Source organism: Mesoplodon bidens, assembly GCF_964165515.1.
Source record: "Mesoplodon bidens genome assembly, chromosome: 16".
Lineage (NCBI taxonomy): Eukaryota > Metazoa > Chordata > Mammalia > Artiodactyla > Ziphiidae > Mesoplodon > Mesoplodon bidens.
Genome location: NC_138173.1, coordinates 12225318 through 12244917, shown reverse-complemented (window position 1 = coordinate 12244917; position 19600 = coordinate 12225318). Strand labels below are relative to the sequence as shown.

At 38.1% G+C, this 19600-nt stretch overlaps 1 protein-coding gene and 1 pseudogene across 2 annotated transcripts in view; one reads left to right on the top strand and one right to left on the bottom strand.

Moving 5' to 3' along the window:
- Positions 1-19600, top strand: part of PDE7A (phosphodiesterase 7A) — a 107443-nt gene that overhangs the window by 32941 nt on the left and 54902 nt on the right. The window lies entirely within an intron of this gene.
- Positions 15071-15240, bottom strand: LOC308629980 (large ribosomal subunit protein eL39-like; annotated as a pseudogene). The gene has a single exon. The product of its transcript is annotated as a large ribosomal subunit protein eL39-like (transcript).

Genomic DNA, 19600 nt, shown 5'->3' with positions numbered 1-19600 from the left:
TGGAGAACAGTGCGAGGGTTCCTCAGAAAGTTAAAAATAGAACTACCAGGGGCTTCCCAGTGATCAAGATTCCACACTCCCAATGCCGGGGGCCCGGGTTCGATCCCTGGTCAGGGAACTAGATCCCTCATGCAGCAACTAAGAGCTTGCATGCCACAACTAAGAGCCTGCATGTTGCAACTGAAGATCCCATGTGTGCAAAGACCCAGTGCAGCCAAATAAATAAATAAATACTTTAAAAAAAATAGAACTACCATATGATCCAGCAATTCTACTTCCAGGTATTTATCCAAAGAAAACAAAAACAATAATTTGAAAAGATATACACACAGAAATATTCATTGCAGCATTATTTACAATAGCCAAGATATGGAAACAACCTAAGTGTCCATCAACAGATGAATGGATAAAGAAAACATGGTGTTTATTTTTATACATAGATACATACATATATATATATGTTGTGTGTATGTGCCACACAGTGGAATATTACTCAGTGCTGAAAAGGAATGAAATCTCGCCATTTCTGACAGCATGGATGAACCTAGAGGGTATTATGCTAAGTGAAATAAGCCATACAAAGGAAGATAGATACTGTATGTTTTCACTTATATGTGGGAATCTAAAAAACAAAACAAATTAACAAATATGAAACAGACTCACAGATAAAGAAAACCAATGAATTGGGGGGTGGGGCAATAAGCTAAATAGGTAAAGGGGATTAAGAGGTACAAAGTACCAGGTATAAAATAAGTCACAGGATATAATGTATAGCACAGAGAATATAGTTAATATTTTAATAACTTTGTGTGATGTGTAATGTATAAAAATATCAAATTACTCTGTTGTACACCTGAAACTAATATAATATTGTAAGCCAACGATACTTCAATTTTTTAAAAAAAGAATGAAATACTTAAGAATTTAACAAAAAAGTGCAAAACATTCTCTGAAAACTACAAAACATTGAAAGAAATCAAAAATCCAAATAAATGGGGAAATACCCTATGTTCATGAATCAAAAGTTGAAATACTGATAAGGTGGCAGTACTCCTCAAGTTGATCTATAGTTTCAGCACAGAATCTCAGCTTATTTCTCTATAGAAATTGATAAGCTGACTTGAAAATTTATATGGAATTGCAAGGGACCCAGAATAGCAATAAATAGTCATTCAAAAAGAGAGAACAAAATAGGAGGACTCACACTTCCTGATTTCAAAACTTACTACTACAAAGCAACAGCAGTCAGGACAGTGTGGTACTGGCACTTAAGCTTGCAGTACTTACCTTTTGTACTTGTAGACATATAGATCAATGGAATGAATTGAGAGTTGAGATAGAAACCCATGTGTCTTTGATCAACTGAGTTTTGAGAAAAGTGCCAAAACCATTCAATGCGGAAAGAGTACCTTTTCAGTAAACTGTGGTAGAACAACTGGATAGCTAGCCACATGCAAAAGGATGAAGCTGATCCTTATAAGTTAAAATGGATCAAAGATCTCATTTTAGGAACCGAAACTATAAAACTTAAAAGGAAACATAGGGTGAATCTTTATGACTTTGGATTTGGAAAGGATTCTTTGATCTGAAAAACACATGAGCAACAAAAGAAAAAAATAGATATATTAGATTTCATCAAAGTTAAAAACTTTTATACTTCATAGTACACTATCAAGAAAGTGAAAAGGCAACCCACATAGTGGGAGAAAATCATATACCTAATAAGGGAGTCATTTCTAGGATAGAAAAGGAACTCGAGGGACTTCCCTGGTGGCATAGTGGTTGGGAATCTACCTGCCAGTGCAGGGGACACGGGTTCGAGCCCTGGTCGGGGAGGATCCCACATGCCACGGAGCAACTGGGCCTGTGCGCCACAACTGCTGAGCCTGTGCTCTAGGGCCTGCAAGCCACAGCTACTGAGCCCACGTGCCACAACTACTGGAGCCCGTGCTCCGTAGCAGGGGAGGCCACCGCAATGAGAGGCCCACGCGCTGCGGCGAGGGGTGGCCCCTGCTTGCTGCAACTAGAGAAGGCCCGCGTGCAGCAATGAAGACCCAACACAACCATAAATAAATTAAAAAAAAAAGATAATGCAATTAAAAAATGGACCAAGGGTCTGAATAGTCATTTCTCCAAAGAAGATATACAAATGGCCCCAAAACACTTGAAACATGCTCCAACATCTTTTCCATCAGGGAAATGCAAATCAGAACCACAATGAGAGATGTCTAGAATAAAAAAATCAAGATAATAAGTCTTAGCAAGGGTGTGGAGAAATCAGAACCCTCGTGCACTGCTGGTGGGAATGTGAAATGGCACAGCCTCTTTGGATAGCAGTTTGGCAGTTCCTCAAGATGCTAAACGTAGAGTTACCACATGACCCAGCAGTCTCACTTCTAGGTATATACCTAAGAGAAAGGAAAACCAGGCACCACAAAAATTTGTACATGAATGTTTCTGTCAGTAACTGCATTATTAAATAACCAAATGGTAGAAATACCCTGAATGTTCATCAACTGATAAACAGATAGACAAAAAGTGTTACGTCCATAATGGAATATTATTAAACAATAAAAAGGAATAAATTTCTGACACATGCTGCAACTTGGGTGAACCTCGAAAACATGCCGAGACACAGAATAAGCCAGACACAAAAGGTCACATTGGGTGTGATTCCATTTATATAAAATATCCAAAAATTTGATTGCTGTAAGGATAGAAACAAGATAGGTCGTTGCTGTGGGAGGGAGAATGGGGACTGACTGCTCACAAGTATGGGGCTTCCTTTGGGGTGAAAAAAATATTATTAACAGCGGTGATAGTTTCACATACGTGCGACTACACTGAAAACCATCGTACTGTGTATTTAAATGGGGGAATTGTATTATTTGTGAACTGTATCTCAAGAAAGCTGTTTAAAAAACCTTAACAGCATTTTATTTAGAGATTTCCTTGCAGTTTCAGAATATTTTTAAATTAATGATCCAGAAGTTTGAAGGAAAAATAGTCGGAAATGTTAGTTTCAATGTATTGTCAGCAGTAATATCTAAAATTTTGTCCATCTTGTTTGTCATAAATATAAAGTCAGAAAAGTAAGCCAAAGTTGTACTAAGCATTCAAATTATAATATACAACCCCAGTGTGTTCTTACATGTTCATCTGTTAGTATAAAGCTGCTTCGTTTTAATGAAAATATATGCTGAACAGATGCATCTGAGTTTTGCCTTGCATTTGTTTATGGAGCTTAGTTCCTTTGGTGGAGCACAGTTTTCCACGAGGACCCATGCACAGGCACAAATGAAAAAAGAGAAGGTTAATTCAGAGCCCAAACTTTGCTAATCAGTAACACGTGTATGAAACAGTCGTATCCATATACAGAGATGCCAGAGGATGGCCTAATTTAAGATACATGCAAAAAGATGTTACTCTGGGAGCATAAATTAATATTTTGGTAGGAGTCCCCAAAGAGTTAAAATTTAAATGTTTGAATATGTGCATTTTTTGAGAAATGACTCACATACCATAAAATTCACCCTTTTAAGATGTACAGTGTGCTTTTTAGTGTATTCACAAAGTTTTGCAATATTGTACACCTTCACTACCATGTAATTTCAGAACATTTTCATCACCTAAAAAAGAAACTCTACCCACAGTCATTCCTCCCTCCCGAGCCCCTGCAACTAGTCATCTACTTTCTCTCTGTATTTACATATGGAATATGTGCACTGTTTTTACTACAAATTTGAAATAGTTAAAAGTATCCAAGAATTAAATTAAATCTTGTTGAAGACACAACATTTATGTTTTATAGCATTCACTTTAAATGATTGTAGGTAGTCCATATTTCACTTCAGTAATCAACCAGTCAGTCCATTGCGGTAATTTCCTTAAGATTATTTCCTAGAAGTGTTATGACTAGTTAAAATGTTAGGTGTAGATTAAAGCCTTTTGATAAACATTGCCAAACTACCTTCCAGAAAGCTTATATCAGTTTATACTCAAACAGTAATGTAAGAAAGACTCATGTAAGGTGTAAAGTATAATAATACAAGTAACTAAATTTGTATATAGGGAGAGAGGTTCATAACTGCCTTTCAATTAAATGTTTACTTGTCTAATTTTGAAAATTGTTTTCTCCGCAACACTTCAGAAACTTTTAAGTGAACAGGAGTCATAATTTTTAAATCAATTATACTTGGAACATTACCTCAAATTAAGAATGCAGCTGCATAGTACCAGTTTGTATTCCAGGTTCAAAACAAGAAACTCTTTAAATATATCTTATTCATCAGTTGTAAATTGCCTGTACTTTATGTAACTGGCTCTTAATTGTTCATACAATAAATCTTTCAGCTGTATCAAATTACATATTTCAGTTAGTTGTTTGTTTTTTTTTTTTTTTTATAACGCTTCCTCAGTAAATCTTGAAATAAGCCATTTGGATGGCCCAAATGACTGATTATTTTTCTCTTTATACAACTGCATGTTGGAGATGTTAAAACTGATGTGACTTTCCCAAGTGGAAGGGAATTTATTCAAGATAGAGGAAATGAGTTGGGTACAGGTATGGCAGTGGTCATGTCCAGGCTCTGATCAGGAAATTGTGGGCAAATTATTTGGTTGGAATTGGGGTACATAAAGGGTGAAAATGAGATAATAAGGTTAAATTTGTGCCATAAAAGGCAAATATTAACTGGTTTTCTGTATCTTCTTGTTAATAAAAAAATTGCTGCTAATAGGGTATAGGGGAGGATGTATGATAAGGTGCTGTGTATGCAGTTTGATGAGAGGGTTAAAGATTTTGTGCTCTTTGGAGTGTCACCCCTTTTAACCGTGATCATACAGGTTTTTCTTATCATATCAGTTTTTCTCATATCAGCTCTTCCCCCTCAGTTTTATCAGGGTTTTTTTTCTTTTTTAAGTGACGTGATGGTGTACTGAAGGGGGCATATCTCTTTCAGAAGGTGTGTATTTGGGTGGGATGAGGGGGAAGGGGGAAGGGCATGCATACACACACACCTGGCCTTATCATCCTCTGACCTGTAGTTCCTAATTGATAATGGCAAATCCCAGAAGAATCTGGGATTTTGGCAAGGGATTCATGAATCCACATGTATTTGCAATAGTAAACTTAAAAAAACAAACTCATACATATTATTGTTTTTCAAATATAAGTAGATATACCTGTGATTAATTAAATAAAATTCATTTAAACATAACTACTGAACTCTCAGTGTTACATCATTTTGTATTTTCTCGATCAGTGGATATGTTTTGTATTCTTTTATGAGATGGTCAGTCACATTAGTCAGCCACAGAGGAGACATGGGAAAAGCTCACGAAGAAACAAGGTGTATTATGCTCATGGGTCCTAGAGACAGGAGCCCTGGTATGCCACACAGGGCCACGTGGGAAAACACCAGGGTGGTCAGAAGGCAGAAGACAGGAGTGAAGGGAAAGTTAGGCCATGGCCTCTATTCAGGTTTCCTAGGGAAAGGCAATGCAGGGCAGAGTGAATGGTTCAGAATTGGTTAATTTGCATCATTTTGCAGGCTTTGGGCTACCGGAGTGGTCCCTAGTTGCCTGGTGCCTGACCCTGGGATGATTAGTTGTTTTGAGATGCAAGGGTCTGATGGAGGTCTGGCTCTGGATTGGCTGGTTTGCATAATCAAAGACATGCTTCTGGCTATCTTTAAGAGTTGGCTATCCCATGGAGGGGCAAGTCTCCCCAGTCAGAAAGGCTTTTAAGATGTCAAAACAGCATTATATGTGCATAATAATGGTATAAAATTACACACAGTGCAGGATGTCAGAAGAGTAACCCGTATCGTGTGGGGTGCATGGACTATTGGACACTTAGGAAGGTTAACCACCGCCTATGCCCGCCATGTCTGATCTCCAAAAGGGGTAGAATTGTGACTTAGACCCTGAATAACTTGGGCGAATTTCTGATTGTTACGTGCCTGCCTGTTTTTGATGCCACTGACTGAAAATTTGATAAGGGGAGCATTATGGTCAAGCTTTTACCGTGAGCAAAAACAATGAGTAAGTTAATGAGTTTTTTTTTTTTTTTTTTTAATTCCATGGCTGTCTTACATTGTAACTTAGAGAACCTGGTAATTTAAGTAGGAGCTAGGTTGATTAATGTCTGCTCTGTAGAGAGGGGAAAGCCATTTTATAGAATTTGATTTGAGTCTTTGATATGCCTGAATATATTAAAGCACTGGTTAGAGGGTGTTAAATGATTTTTAAAGGCTTATAAATTTTAGTTAATGACCCTTTCCTGGGACTGTGTTGGAGGATTGGGTAAGAACACCTCGGTGACGTTCCTGGATTATCTTTAAGCATACCTTAGCTGTCTACTTTCCCATTATCCAGCTGGAGGAAGCCAAGGCTTTTAGAATGTAACTTTTGTGTCAAGACTCCATGATAGGAAGGGTAGACCTCAGATTTGAACCCACGATCACGTACCTGATCCAAAGTCTCTGCTCTCCTGGTTCAATTTTAAGAAGATAGTTGTTGGCATGAATTTCAAACTTAAGAGGATTCCAGACTTCGAGGAAAATTAGATGAAAATATTTTTCCTCTGTACTTTTTAAATTGTACTAAAATACGCCTAACATAAATTTATTATTTTAACCATTTTTAGATGTACAAACCATCATTTCTCTCCATTTGCCCAGCTTTCTCATTGGCCGAACAGAAACCGTGTACCCATTAAACAGTAACTGCTAGTCCCTTCTTTCCCAGCCCCTGGAAACCTCCATTGTGCTTTTTGTGTCTATGAAGAAAATTTCTTTGTAATGAGAGAATTTGTTGATGCTAGATGATATAAATTAAGTTTTAAATTTCTTTGTGAAGTGTTGATTATAAAGGCATTTCTTTTGAACAAAGAAGTACCATGTACTTCAATGTAAATTAAAAGTTAGTTTTGCCCTTTTAATTCTTTGCCTATTCTATTTTAAACAAAATATTATAATTACGTATGCAAAGTACAGAAGGCTTCGCATTCTCATTTTGTTAAATGTAAACAAATGGTGTTAATTTAAGAGAACATAGTTCTTTTTTCTGAACCTTTTACCACATTGCTTTTTATACATTGTTCCAGTTCGAGCTCCTTAAGGTAGCATTAGTCTTAATTGCCTTTGCAATTAAGTTCATCAAAATGGTAGCAAATTCAAAAGAGGACAACCTTTTTGCTAGCCTGCCTAAATTTGTATCATGTTCTCCTAGCTGATGGTTGTCAAATTGCACATGATTTGATTCAAGCTATTTTTTTAAATGAGCCCAGAATGTTACTATTATTGCTCATTGTATTCCATTAGCAATAGTTACTGGGAGGTGCTCTAGACTTGGTCCAGACCCTGGGCTTTGGGCTTTTTTTGTTCGATATACTCAGGAGGTTGTGAAAGACGCAGAGTTCAGGTTCACCCACTTTACTTTGACCTTGCAGTGAGAGCCAGCTTCAGTACTCTGCCTGCCTTTATGCATACCTGCCTTTACTTAGTTTTTGCCTGAGTGTTCCTTATTCTGTTACCAGCTCATGGATTCATTTCAGTAGGTATTTTCTGTGTTTTCCAGCATTTTCAGTTGTCTTCAGTGGTAGGGTCCACTCTCTAAACTAGTCTGCTGTTGGAAATGATTCTGTGATCAAATGACTCCTGTGATCTCAGAGACTTAAACCGAATCATTACAGCCACCAGGTAAATAATGATAGGAATAGGAACACAGGTTTTGTCTTGATTATTAGCGATAATTTATTCTTGGCTGCTTCTTCCAAATCAGTGTCTGTTACAGAACTGGATGGCAGAATTTTTAATATTATCTGCTCTATCTTGCTTTCATTTTGTAAAGGAACTAAGGGAGCCTAGATTGGAGGAAGGAGCTGAACCAAAAGTTCCTTCTCTAGCCTAGGTCTGGAAGAAACTATTACAAGCCCTCCAGGGGATGCAGTTTGAAATTTGTTGAGCATTGGCCTTCTTGTCACTTGCTTTTTGTATTACGGTTAAAGCTGTTTCTTACTGGCTTTAATGTTACAGAGATATAAGAGGGAATGTTATTTATATTTATGTGTGAGAGAAAATAAACGCGTGGGGATGTGCTGTTTAGTTTGAATAGTTACCGTTTGCGAGTTTTGGTCTTTTGCTCTCCCAGTCCTTTCCTGTTTGTAAGCCTGAAGATTTTGGTCTTATCTTCTCTCCTTGAGTAATCTTACCACGTGGTCTTGAGTGCTTGGGAGGGGATTACTCCCAAATCCCTTCTTCAGCTCACCATGAGCCAGACTCCTGGATGGACATTTCCACTTAGCTGTCCCTGGGGCCCTGAGCCCTCTCCTGAAACAGAGCACATTAGTCTCCTGAATCCTGTCACCTTTCTCTGTTCCTGTGACCGCTACCCTAATCTCAGCCATCGTCTTATTCTGGATTAAGGCAGCAGCCTTCTTACAGAGCTCCTGAAGACTGAAGTCTTCCACTTTATTAATCCATTCCATCCACTGGCACCCAAAGTATTTTTTCCAAAATATAATTTATGCATCACTCTCCTAAATAAAACCTTTCAATAGGTTCCTTTTGTCCTTTGTACACAATTCAGACCTGTCAATATTGTTGACAGTCCTTATTCTCTAGTCTCAATCCCTTATCACTCCCACCTTCACTTTACACTGTAATCTGTACTAAACTTCCTTTGTGGGTGGGAGGAAATAGATTTTGCTTCTCTTTTTGAAATTAAACTTTATGGAGGTATAATTTATACAATGTGATGAGTTTTAACAAATGTGTACACCTATGCAGCTACTATCCTAGTCAAGATACTGTGCTCTTCTATCACCCCAGAAGCTCCCTTGGGCTCCTGCCCCAGACCACCACTACTGATTTGTTTTGCTTGTTCTCAAACTTCATATAAATGGAATCATACAAAATGTAGTCTTTTTTTCCTGATTTTTTTTTCACTTAGCACAGTGTTTTTTGAGGTTTATCCATGTCATTGCACATATCAGTAGTTTCATTTTATGGCTGAGCAGTATTCCATTGTATGGATATACCACAATTTATCCGTTAATTAGTTGTTGGATGCATGTGTTGTTACCAGCTTTGACTATGGGCATACCTCATTTTATTGCACTTTGCAGGTATTGTGTTTTTTACAAACTGAAGGTTTGTGGCAACCCTGCATTGTCAAATGATGGTTATCATTTTTTTGGCAATAAAGTATTTTTAAATTAAGGTATGTACATTGTTTTCTTGGATATAATGCTATTACACACTGAATAGACCACAGTATAGTGTAAACATAACTTTTATATGCACTGGGAAACCAAAAAATTCATGGGACTTGCTTTATTGTGACATTTGCTTTACTGCAGTGGTCTGGAACTGAACATTTAATATCTCTGAGGGATGCCTGTATGAATGAAGCCATGAACATTAATGTTCAGGTCATTTTGGGGACATATGTTTCATGTGCAGAGTTCTAATTGCTCCACAGCCCAACACTAGATATTGCCAGTCTTTTAAATTTTAGCTGTTCTTGTTGGGTGTGTAGTGGTATTTTGTGGTTTTAATTTTCATTAAATTTAATTTTCATTTAATTTTCATTTCTCCAGTGATTAAACATGTTGAGCATCTTTTCGTGTGTGTATTAGCTATTCGTATATCTTCGTATATCTTCTTTTGTGACTTGTCTGTTCAAGTTTTTAGCCTATATTTTAAATTGAATTAGTTGTGATTAAGATATGAGTTGTCATTAATATATGTATAATATATTCTGGATCAAATCCTTGGTCAGATATTTATATTGCAAATATCTGAGTCTGTGGTTTGCATTTTCATATATTAACACTGTCTTTGAAGAGAAGTTTTTAATTATAATTAAGCATAATTAACATTTTTTATGACTAGTGCTTTTGAATCTAGAAATCTTTACTTAACCCCAAATCATGAATATATTCTCGTACTTTTTCTTAGAAATTTTATTGTTTTAGCTTTTATGTTCAGATATAATGATCTGTTAATTTTTTGTATAGCATGAGATTGCACGTTGAGATTTTTTTTCATAAGTTTATATAGTTTTTCCAGTGCCATTTGTTGAAAAGATTACATTTTCCCTTGAATTACTTGGGCACCTTTGTACATATCGATTGACCACATAAGTGTGGGTCTGTGTTTGAACTCTCTGTTGAGTTCTGATGCTCTACGTCTGCCTTTATGCAAAAACCACATTGTCTGTAGCTTTAAGTTAAGTCTTGAAATCAGGTAGTGCAAGTCCTCCAATCTTCTCTTTTCTTTCCAAAACGTTTTTGGCTGTCCTAGATCTTTAGTGTTTCCATATAGATTTTAGAATTTGCTTGTCAGTTTCTTTTTAAAAAATGCTGGAATTTTAATTGGGATTGTGTTGGATTTATAGATTAACTTGAGAAAAATTGGAAACAATATTGAGCCTTCCAATCTGTAAACATGTGTATTAGTTTCCTAGGGCTGCCAAAACAAAGTATTACAAACTGGATGGCTTATAGTACAGAAATTTATTTTCATGGTTCTAGAAGCTAGAAGTCAGAAGTTAAGGTGTCAGCAGGGCCATGTTCTCTCTGAAGGCTCTTGGGGAGGAATCCTTCCTTGTCTCTTCTAGCTTCTTGTGGTTGCCGGCCGTCCTTGTTATTCCTTGGCTTGTAGATGCATTACTCCAGTCTCTGCCTTTGTGTGGTTGTGTGTCTGTGTCCAGATTTCTCTCTTCTTATAAGGACATGAGTTATACTGGATTTCAAGCCCACTCTAACCCAGTATACTGTTATCTTAAACTTGATTACATCTGCAAGGAACCAAGTAAAGTCACATTCATAGGTACTGGGCGTTATGACCTTGACAAATCTTTTGGGGAAAACACAATTCAGTCTTGTAACGACATGATATATTTCTCCATTTATTTAGGTCTTTAATTTCTCTCAAAAATGTTTTATAATTTTCACTGTACAGATCTTGCTCATATTCTATTAAATTTGTCTCTAAGTATTCAAAAGTATTCAATAGCATTGTGGATGCTATTGGAAGTAGTATTTTTTAAATTTCATTTTTCAATCTTTTTTTTGGGGGGGGGGTTGTGTGTGTGTGGTACACGGGCCTCTCACTGTTGTGGCCTCTCCCGTTGCGGAGCACAGGTTCCGGACACGCAGGCTCAGCAGCCATGGCTCACGGGCCCAGCCACTCCACGGCATGTGGGATCTTCCCAGACCGGGGCACGAACCCGTGTTCCCTGCATCGGCAGGTGGACTCTCAACCACTGCGCCACCAGGGAAACCCTTCAATCATTTTTCACGAGTATATAGTAATGCAATTGATTTTTATATATCAAATTTGTGTCCTGTGACATTGCCAAATTTTTATTAGCTCCAGAAATTCTTTTGTAGGGTTTTTATGATTTTCTATATAGATGATAATATTGTCTTCAAATAAAAGACAGTTTTTCTACTTTCTTTCCAATTTGTAGGCTGTATGTTTCTTTTTCTTGCCTTAATGCAGTGGCTCTGACTTTAAATACCATATTAAAGATGTAAAGCAGACATCCTTGTCTTTTTTGTGATCTTAGGGCAAAAACATTTAATTTTTAAGTATGGTGATGGCTGTAGGTTTTTTAATAGATGTTCTTTATCAGATGAGGGAGTTTCCTTTTATTCTTAGTTGAGTAAGAGTGTTTAGCATAAATGAGTTGAATTTTGTTCAGTGCCTTTTCTTTATCAGTTGAAATGATTATATGATTTTTTTTAAATTCTAATATGTTGAATTACATTTATTGTTTTTTTGAACAGAAAACCAATTTTGGATTCTTGGGATAATCTCTAGTTAGTCATATGTATTTCCTTTTTATATATTGTTGGATTTGATTTACTAATATTTTCTTATAGATCTTTGTGTCTATGTTTGTGAGTGATTGGGTTTATGATTCCCTTTTGTAATGTCTTTGGTTTTGGTATCAGTTGTTTTTTTCAGTAATTTTATTGTGATGTATCTTGGTGTGGCTTTCTTTGTGTTTCTCCTATTTGGGGTTCATTGAGCTTCTTTGACATCTGTATTAATAGTTGTCATCAAATTTGGAAAATGTTTAGGTAATTTCTGTTGATCTCTTCTATAGCATTTAGTCTGCTGTTAAGCCCAACTGCGAATTTTTAGTTTAGATGTTGTATTTTTTAGCTCTAAGTGATCCTTTTTTTTTAAAGTTTCAATTTCTTTTTTTCATAGTGTGCATGTTTTCTTTAAAATCTTTGGATATATTTACAATAACATCGTAAAAGTCCTTAATCTGCCAATTCCATCATCTTGTTCATTTCTGGGTTTTTATTGACTCCCACCATCACCCCGTTTGGGGTCACATTTTCTTGTTTATTCTCCTGATTTGTTATTTTTCACTTGTCCTCTTTAAAAGAGTGTTGAGTTTTGATCTGGTAAGCAATTTAGTTCCTTGTGGATCAGCCTGATCCTTTTAGGCCTATTTTAAGCATTGTTAATGTGGGTCCAGAACAGTGCTGTCCAGTAGAACGTTCGGCATTGATGGGCTACATTTGCCCTTCTCCTGTGCTATGGCATTTCTTGGGTCGCTATGGAATGTCCCAGGTATTCTGTGAGAGCTCGTCACTGTGGTTGGTGGGGACCAGATGTTTCCCAGCTCCCCTGTAGCTATTCTTTTCCCAGCCTCATGGTATCTCGTTCTACACATGGCTAGCTTAGCATTTAGCCAAAGACGCAAGGAGACCCATTTTCAGACTTCTGGAGCCCGTTATCTTCACAGCTCTTCCTGTCTGGTACTCAGCCCTGCAAAATCCAAGTATTGTACCCTCCCTGAACTCCGGTCTCTGTGTCCTCAACTTTGTGAAACTTCTTGCTCTGCAGGGTTACTCTGCTCTGCTTTGGGGTTTGGTAACTGCTTTCAAGAAACCTAGGCAATTATAGGTCTCACCTTGTTTGTTTTCTTCCCCCTTCTCTCAGGGATCAAAGTCCTACACTACTTGTCTAACATCTGAAAGCAGTGTTTCACATAGATAGCCTAGTTCTCTAGTTGTTCATGATGGGAGTGCTAGTCCACTACCAGTTGTCCTATCATTTATTGAACCTTGTTTATATTTTTATAAACAAGCCATGATTTTGCTTACCTCGGATTTTTGCACATACTGCTTTTTCTGTGCTTGGAACTCTTTCCCCCACCTCTTGTGTGACAAACTCTTACGAAATCATTTAAGAGTCAGATTATGTGTCACTTTTTCCCAGTGGTCTTCCTAGCTACTACTGAATCCTGGGTTAAGTGTCATATTTGGCACTCATAGCATCTCACATTTGCTTGTAATCGTGGTTATTTGTTATGATTGTAGTCCCCACAAAAGTCTGAGCTGTGTGAAGGCAAGGACTATGTCCACTTATGTTCTATCCTTCATGCCCAGCACAGTGGAGATCTCAAAGTCTCTTTCTGCGTCTCCTTCTGTCTCTTGCAGTACTATATGTGGAGATGAAATGGTACTATTCGGTGTGCCTCAAGTATACTTCAGAAATTTTTTGTGCTTCTACTCTGATTGGTTTGGAGAGGGCAACAATAGTTGACAGTTGGCGTTTCCTTTTTAAATTTGACCAGTCTCGGAGAGATTAGTATTTTTCTTCTTAAGTCATTTATGTTATAAATATTTTGATGTATATTTACCCACAAGTAGTGGTCAGTTCGTAGTATTATTTTTAGCATGAAGTTGTTTTCCTTACCTACAAATAGTTCTAATTTAAAAATTCTCTTTTGAGCTAAATACCAGTAACCCCTTAGATGTTAATAACTTTGAGGAAATCAGTATGGCTAGGTCTGTGGGGTGTGGTGGGGGGTGAATTTCCCATTGAAGAACCTTTAATAACAGCTTTCTTAGAAAGGCTTCTTTGATTATGAAATCGAGTCAGGTATAGTATTGTGGGATCTGAGAACTGGCAGAGACCTTGAAGGTCATTTTTTCTAGCCTGCTCCACAACCGCCTTGACAGAGGCTAGTTTGAGGCAGCTCCTTTCGATTTCCATGGTTCTAACTGTAGAAAGTTCTTAGAAAGTAATATTGAATCAAATTCTGTTTTCCACAGACTTGTGCCCATTGGTCTACTTCCACCTTTCATAATTTCACAGAATAAAGCTGAACTCCTTGGCTTATTTTATCTTATAGCAGTTTATATATTATCCTTATCTGCATTTAAAAATGTTATGTATCAATGCATCTTCCAGTGTAATATTGAGAACTGAATTCAGTCTTATAAATGTGGCCTGTATTGAGAACAGTGGAGTATCCTTGATTTGGATACTTATCTGACCCTCAGTGCTTCCCTAAGATTGCCTTTACTTACTGTCTCCTATTAATTTAGAGTTTAAACATTCTGGCTTTTTTTTTTTTTTTAAGGAAACTTGTAAACTCCATTTCCACTGTTCCATAAGCATGCAGTTTATTTTATTTTAAAATTCATACTTCATTCTCTTTTTAAGTTATTTTGTAATTAAGCACGGTGGTTTATACTTTGTGTTTTATATGCAGATAGGATATGCATTAGTCCGATCTGCATCCCAATAAATAAACTGTGGAACTAGACAAAGTCAAATATAGAGTTCTGTTAGCTACCTCTAGAATTCTTCCACTAGCTTGATATCCGGTACTTAAACTCTGGTTGTGTTTGTTCAGTCAGCCTAACGTTGCTCTGTTTTGTTCTCAATGATGCCTCCAGAGACTATGTGTGCAGCCTTGCTGAAATTAAAGTGTCCGGTGTCTGTGACATTCTCCTGGTCTTATATACTAGCAGCCTAAGTCCAAACTCTACAGTTGTCAGATCTACACCACTGATTTTTTTTTTCCCTTCTGGAAATTGTGACCATTTCTACTTTTCCATAATTTTTTTTTTCGACAAAAGGTCTCACATATTTATTACTGAGCCAAAGCACTAGTGCAGAAGCACAAAGAGAAAAATCATTTTCCCAATAAAAAACGTCCAGCTGTTCAGATAGTAGTGATGTTCTCAGAGTGATATGGTAAGATGCAAGTGACCTTGACACAGCATAAATATGTGTGCCAGTTCATACGCGAGGCTCCTTATAGACCCAGCTTGGGTCTTCTCCAATGTCTTCTCTTGGAGTTGTACCTGATTTTATTACCAGTTTTCATTCGAATCCACTGGGGAATGGGACGATTCTGCTTTCGTTTCTTGGCCGGGAGTCACTTGATCCTGAAAGTGTTGTGAGAAGACATGGCGAGGAGCAAATTCCCATAATTTTTAAAATACTGTGAACAGTCGTTCAATAAGCAAATCTCTGAGTTCTTTTAATATCATAAAATGTAGTTTTCTGGACCAGAAGACTTGAATGTTTGTAAAAGGTCAGGGTGTTTTTATTATTGAATACTTACTTCATACCAAGACTAATCACATGTTCATTGCCATTAATTACTATCCAACAGAAAACTTAATTCAGAACTCTAAATCAGTATGACACAAAGGTCTTCATTAAGTGGTAAAACTCCCATGTTACCATAGTTTTTAAATAATTTTTGTTACTTATCAAGGATTAATTTTTTGGTCAGTTTTGTATCTCTTGAAATTCATAACATTTGAAAAATAATAAGCTCCGATATGTGGTTTTTAGTAAAAGAAAGAAAAAATCCCACCCTGATTTACTATTTGGTATTAAAATTGGTTGGAATTCAAAATGATAAAAGCACAGTTGGAAGGTTTAGACTATAGTATTCACATTTTTCTATTATAAATTTGGTTTTAATTTCCAACAGACACTACATTTGTATAAAGAACTCTGGGATAGGCTCTTCTTGTCAACAGGATTCCAAAATTATAGACACTGATGTCAATGCAGATGAGGTTAGCCTAATTTGGTCAAGAGAAGGACATGCTGAGTCTCTATATGGATAGCTAAAGGCTATTGCCAAGATTGACAGGTGTCCTGTGAGTGGCAAAGAGCCCCAGGGATAAAATTTGCGCTTGGATTACTTCTCTTTTAAGACACAGTGATCAAAGCTGTACCTTTTCTTTCTATTGATCATGCTCGTAAAATAGTGAGATTTGCTTTTAATACCCTGACTGTTCAGATATTACTTTTATAAGCCCCAGAAAGGTAAAGAGTTTTATACTTTTTTCTTAGAGTATTAAATTCTGTGTTCAAAAGCTTAGCTATCTCCTGTGCATTAATTTTTCTAGTATAGTCAAGTGATGTTTTTTGTTGCTCTGTCATGGTTCACTAAGGCTTTGAGACAGGTGAGAAAAGTTAATGTAAAAGAATACATTTGTTATTATTGTAAAAGAGGCAACTATTTCTTCATGGGATAATAAATTATTTTATATTTAGAAAGATTTTAAGATAATTTTCTAAGAAATAGACATAATATTGTAAAGGAGTGTTAATACAATTTGATAACAGCTTTTGTTTCTATTTTGTCTTATTGAAAATTTTTTATTAAGAGAAGCCTTATACTTTATCAAGATAAATTAGTGATAAATATTTCATATCTCAGAATAGGAAAAAGTTTTAAGGCCATTAGGTCCGTGCCATTAAGAAAGGTAAGTGTACTGTTTTAAGAAAAACTTGTATTGCCTGAGTTTTTTGTAAGATTTGAGTGATGTAAATATGTCATCAGCAACGAAGGAGCTATGATTTTAGGCATAAACTTAGTAGCTATTTCTATTCAAATAGGAAATTTTCTGATCTGGAAGGACTGTGTCTTGATTATCTCTGTATTTCAGTGTCAGACATACAGTAGATATTTAAGGAAGAGGATGCTGGGGAACCATTCACTGGTGTGAAAAATGACCTTAGTCCTACCAGGCCTCAGAAGAGGTTCCCAGGGCACTGGGCAAGCACAGCACACGTTGCCCCCATGAACCATGTGATTTCAGTTAAGCCCAGAGTTGGGGTGGAGCTGGAGTGGTTAGGTCATGATCATTGTTAGGTCTTAATTATTTAATTTGGACTTGGCTGAATGTTATTGAGAGCCTGCTGTGAGTGAGGTATTCTTTTACAGATGTTATTTAACTCCTGTGAAGGGAGGAAAGCAAGGCCCTTACAGGTGGTGATTCCCCCAGGTTCACTCAGCTCTTGGCAGTACAGCTGGGAAATAAACCCAGGCCCTTGACTCCAAACCCAGTAGAGTTTTGAGATGGTGGGATAATCTCGACAGAAGTTCATTTAAATGAGAGAATTTTTAGGCCTGCCTTTCTTTTTTTCCTGTGTGTCTCAGTTCTGATTCTTTCCCTCTTCCCTTGTTCAATCCTTCACTTGTATTTATCTACTTCTTTTTGGCTCCACCCTGCCGCATGTGGGATCTAGTTCCCCGACCAGGGGTCGAACCCGCGCCTCCTGCCGTGGAAGCGCGAAGTCTTAACCCCTGGACCACCAGGGAAGTCCCAATCCTCCACTTTTAGATGAAAAGCAAGTTGAGATTCTTGACCTCACCGTTAACCAAAAAGGCATTTATCAAAATGTACCAAAAATGACGGTATCATATTTGCTTCTTAGAACTCAACTTTTCGAGCAGCTGACTGGCTGGGAACTGTGAGGATAAGAAGTATTTCTGGGCTGAGCATCGAGGTAGGAGGCTAATTTGGAGTGTGCAGCCCAGGCTAGTGCGGCAGATGATGAAGGATGACCACCAGCAATTCTACTGAGAGTGAGCTGATTACCTCTGGCTGCTCTGTCCTACTCCTGGGCATCCTTTGAGTTTGCTGGCTGGAAACTTACGGCCCAGAGAGTAATCCAGGACCCTGACAATCTCATGTCACGCCTAGTTTCGTGACAGACTAAAAAAGTTATCTCCATTTGTGCAAGGATTAGCATTACAGCTTGTTAGTTCAGTAGAAAGAAGAGGTATGTATATATATATATGTATGTATATATATATATAATGTATAAGGTGTAGTGGGAAATGTATGGCCATATGTTATGTATAGCTTCAACTTAGAAAAATTGTGATGTGCATCTGTAATTTGAATTTATGCCTCATTTTGACGGGTGGAGAATTAACTTTAAAAAAAAAATAAACTTCCTACTGAGGATTGGATAATGAAAACAGCATTGGTATTTGAACTATTTGGGCTGTTTTCAAATATTTTAGAACCGTCATGTGGGTACCGCCACTAGGCAGATGCCTTTGTCTCACCATGAACTGCAGCCCATGACGTAGTCCTGTCGCAGCCGGAGTGTTTCCCAGCCCGTCCACGTCTCCCCCCAGCACAGTCCGTGAGCGCCTCTCCAGGGCCTCCGCTGTGGCCTCCTGACCGCCCCCCCAGCCCCTACCCCAGTGAGCTGCCCTTGACCAAAACCTGCTAAAGTCTCCAGCAGGGTGGGATTAGCTTTTAGGATGCAGACGAAGCCCCTTCTCGGGGCGTCCACCATGGCGGTCCCACAGCCTGCACTCCAGCCTCCTCTGCTGTTCTTCTCGAATCTTCTGCTTGTCTTTGTTGTGCGTTGTCATATCTGGGAGGATCTTTCTTCCCATCCTCTTCGTGTTCTTGCCCTTGCAGTTCAGCTCAGGGGCATTTCAGGGCCTCTGGGAAGAAGCCCCTGACCTCCTAACCGGGTCAGACCCGGGGCTTTGTTGGCGGTTCCCGTCGCAGCTCCATCGTACTTGTTTCCGTTGCAGTTTTGTATTTATTTGCAGACTTTGATGAATGTAGACTGACTAAACTGTAAGTTTCGGGAGGGCAGGAGCCCTTTCCGTTTTCACTCAAAGATTATACCCCTGGCGTCCAGCAAAGGGCCTGGTACCTAGTTGGAGCTTAATGAATACTTGCATGAAAGTTTCATGAAAGGCTTTTTCTCTGCTGGCTGCTGTGAGAGATCATGAAGACGAATAGAGACCCACTTTGCTTCCGCCGAGCTCACTCACAGCCGAGAGAAGAACGAGACGTGTAACACAAATAGTATCGTGTAAGCTAGATTGCAAGTCGGGCTTAGAAATAGTGTACTTTTAATTGCTTGAAAAATGCAGATAGGCTGGCCTTTGTCAGTAAATCCATAATGAGTGAATTATAATAATGTGAAGTAGCACAACATTATCTGTCAAAGCCCCTAGCATTCATAAAGTAATCCTGGCTGTAAAGGAAATAGAGTTGACCAATTCAGTATTTAAAGTTGAAAAAATAGAGTAAAATGCATTAATATTTTTAAATGCCAGGACATTATACCTGTGACACTGGTCTACGTGGAGGAAATGAGGAGATTTTTAGTACTGCCAGACATTTTTTGGAAGTTACTTGAAAGCATTCCTGGTGTTAAGGTCGAGGATGTGCTTGGGCCCAGCTGGAGACCTCGTTTGCCTATATTTTGAGAGATTGTCAGGTCAGCGCTCACGAAGGTGTTTCCTCCCCTCTTCCAGCTTTACTGACTCTCCTTCCCCAGCCCTGGGCTGTGGCATTAACCACGCGCTGGTAGGAAGGCCGGCTGGCAGCATTTTCTCAGAGAGTCAGGTGACCCTTGTTTGAAGGCAGCTGCGTGAGGTTCAAGGCAGGCAGTGTCCCCTCTCTTCTGCCTCGGGACAGCTGGTTATTGTCAGATCCTAACAAATCTTCCTTGCTCATTGCTCTCTGGGAGAGGAGGGAGGCTAT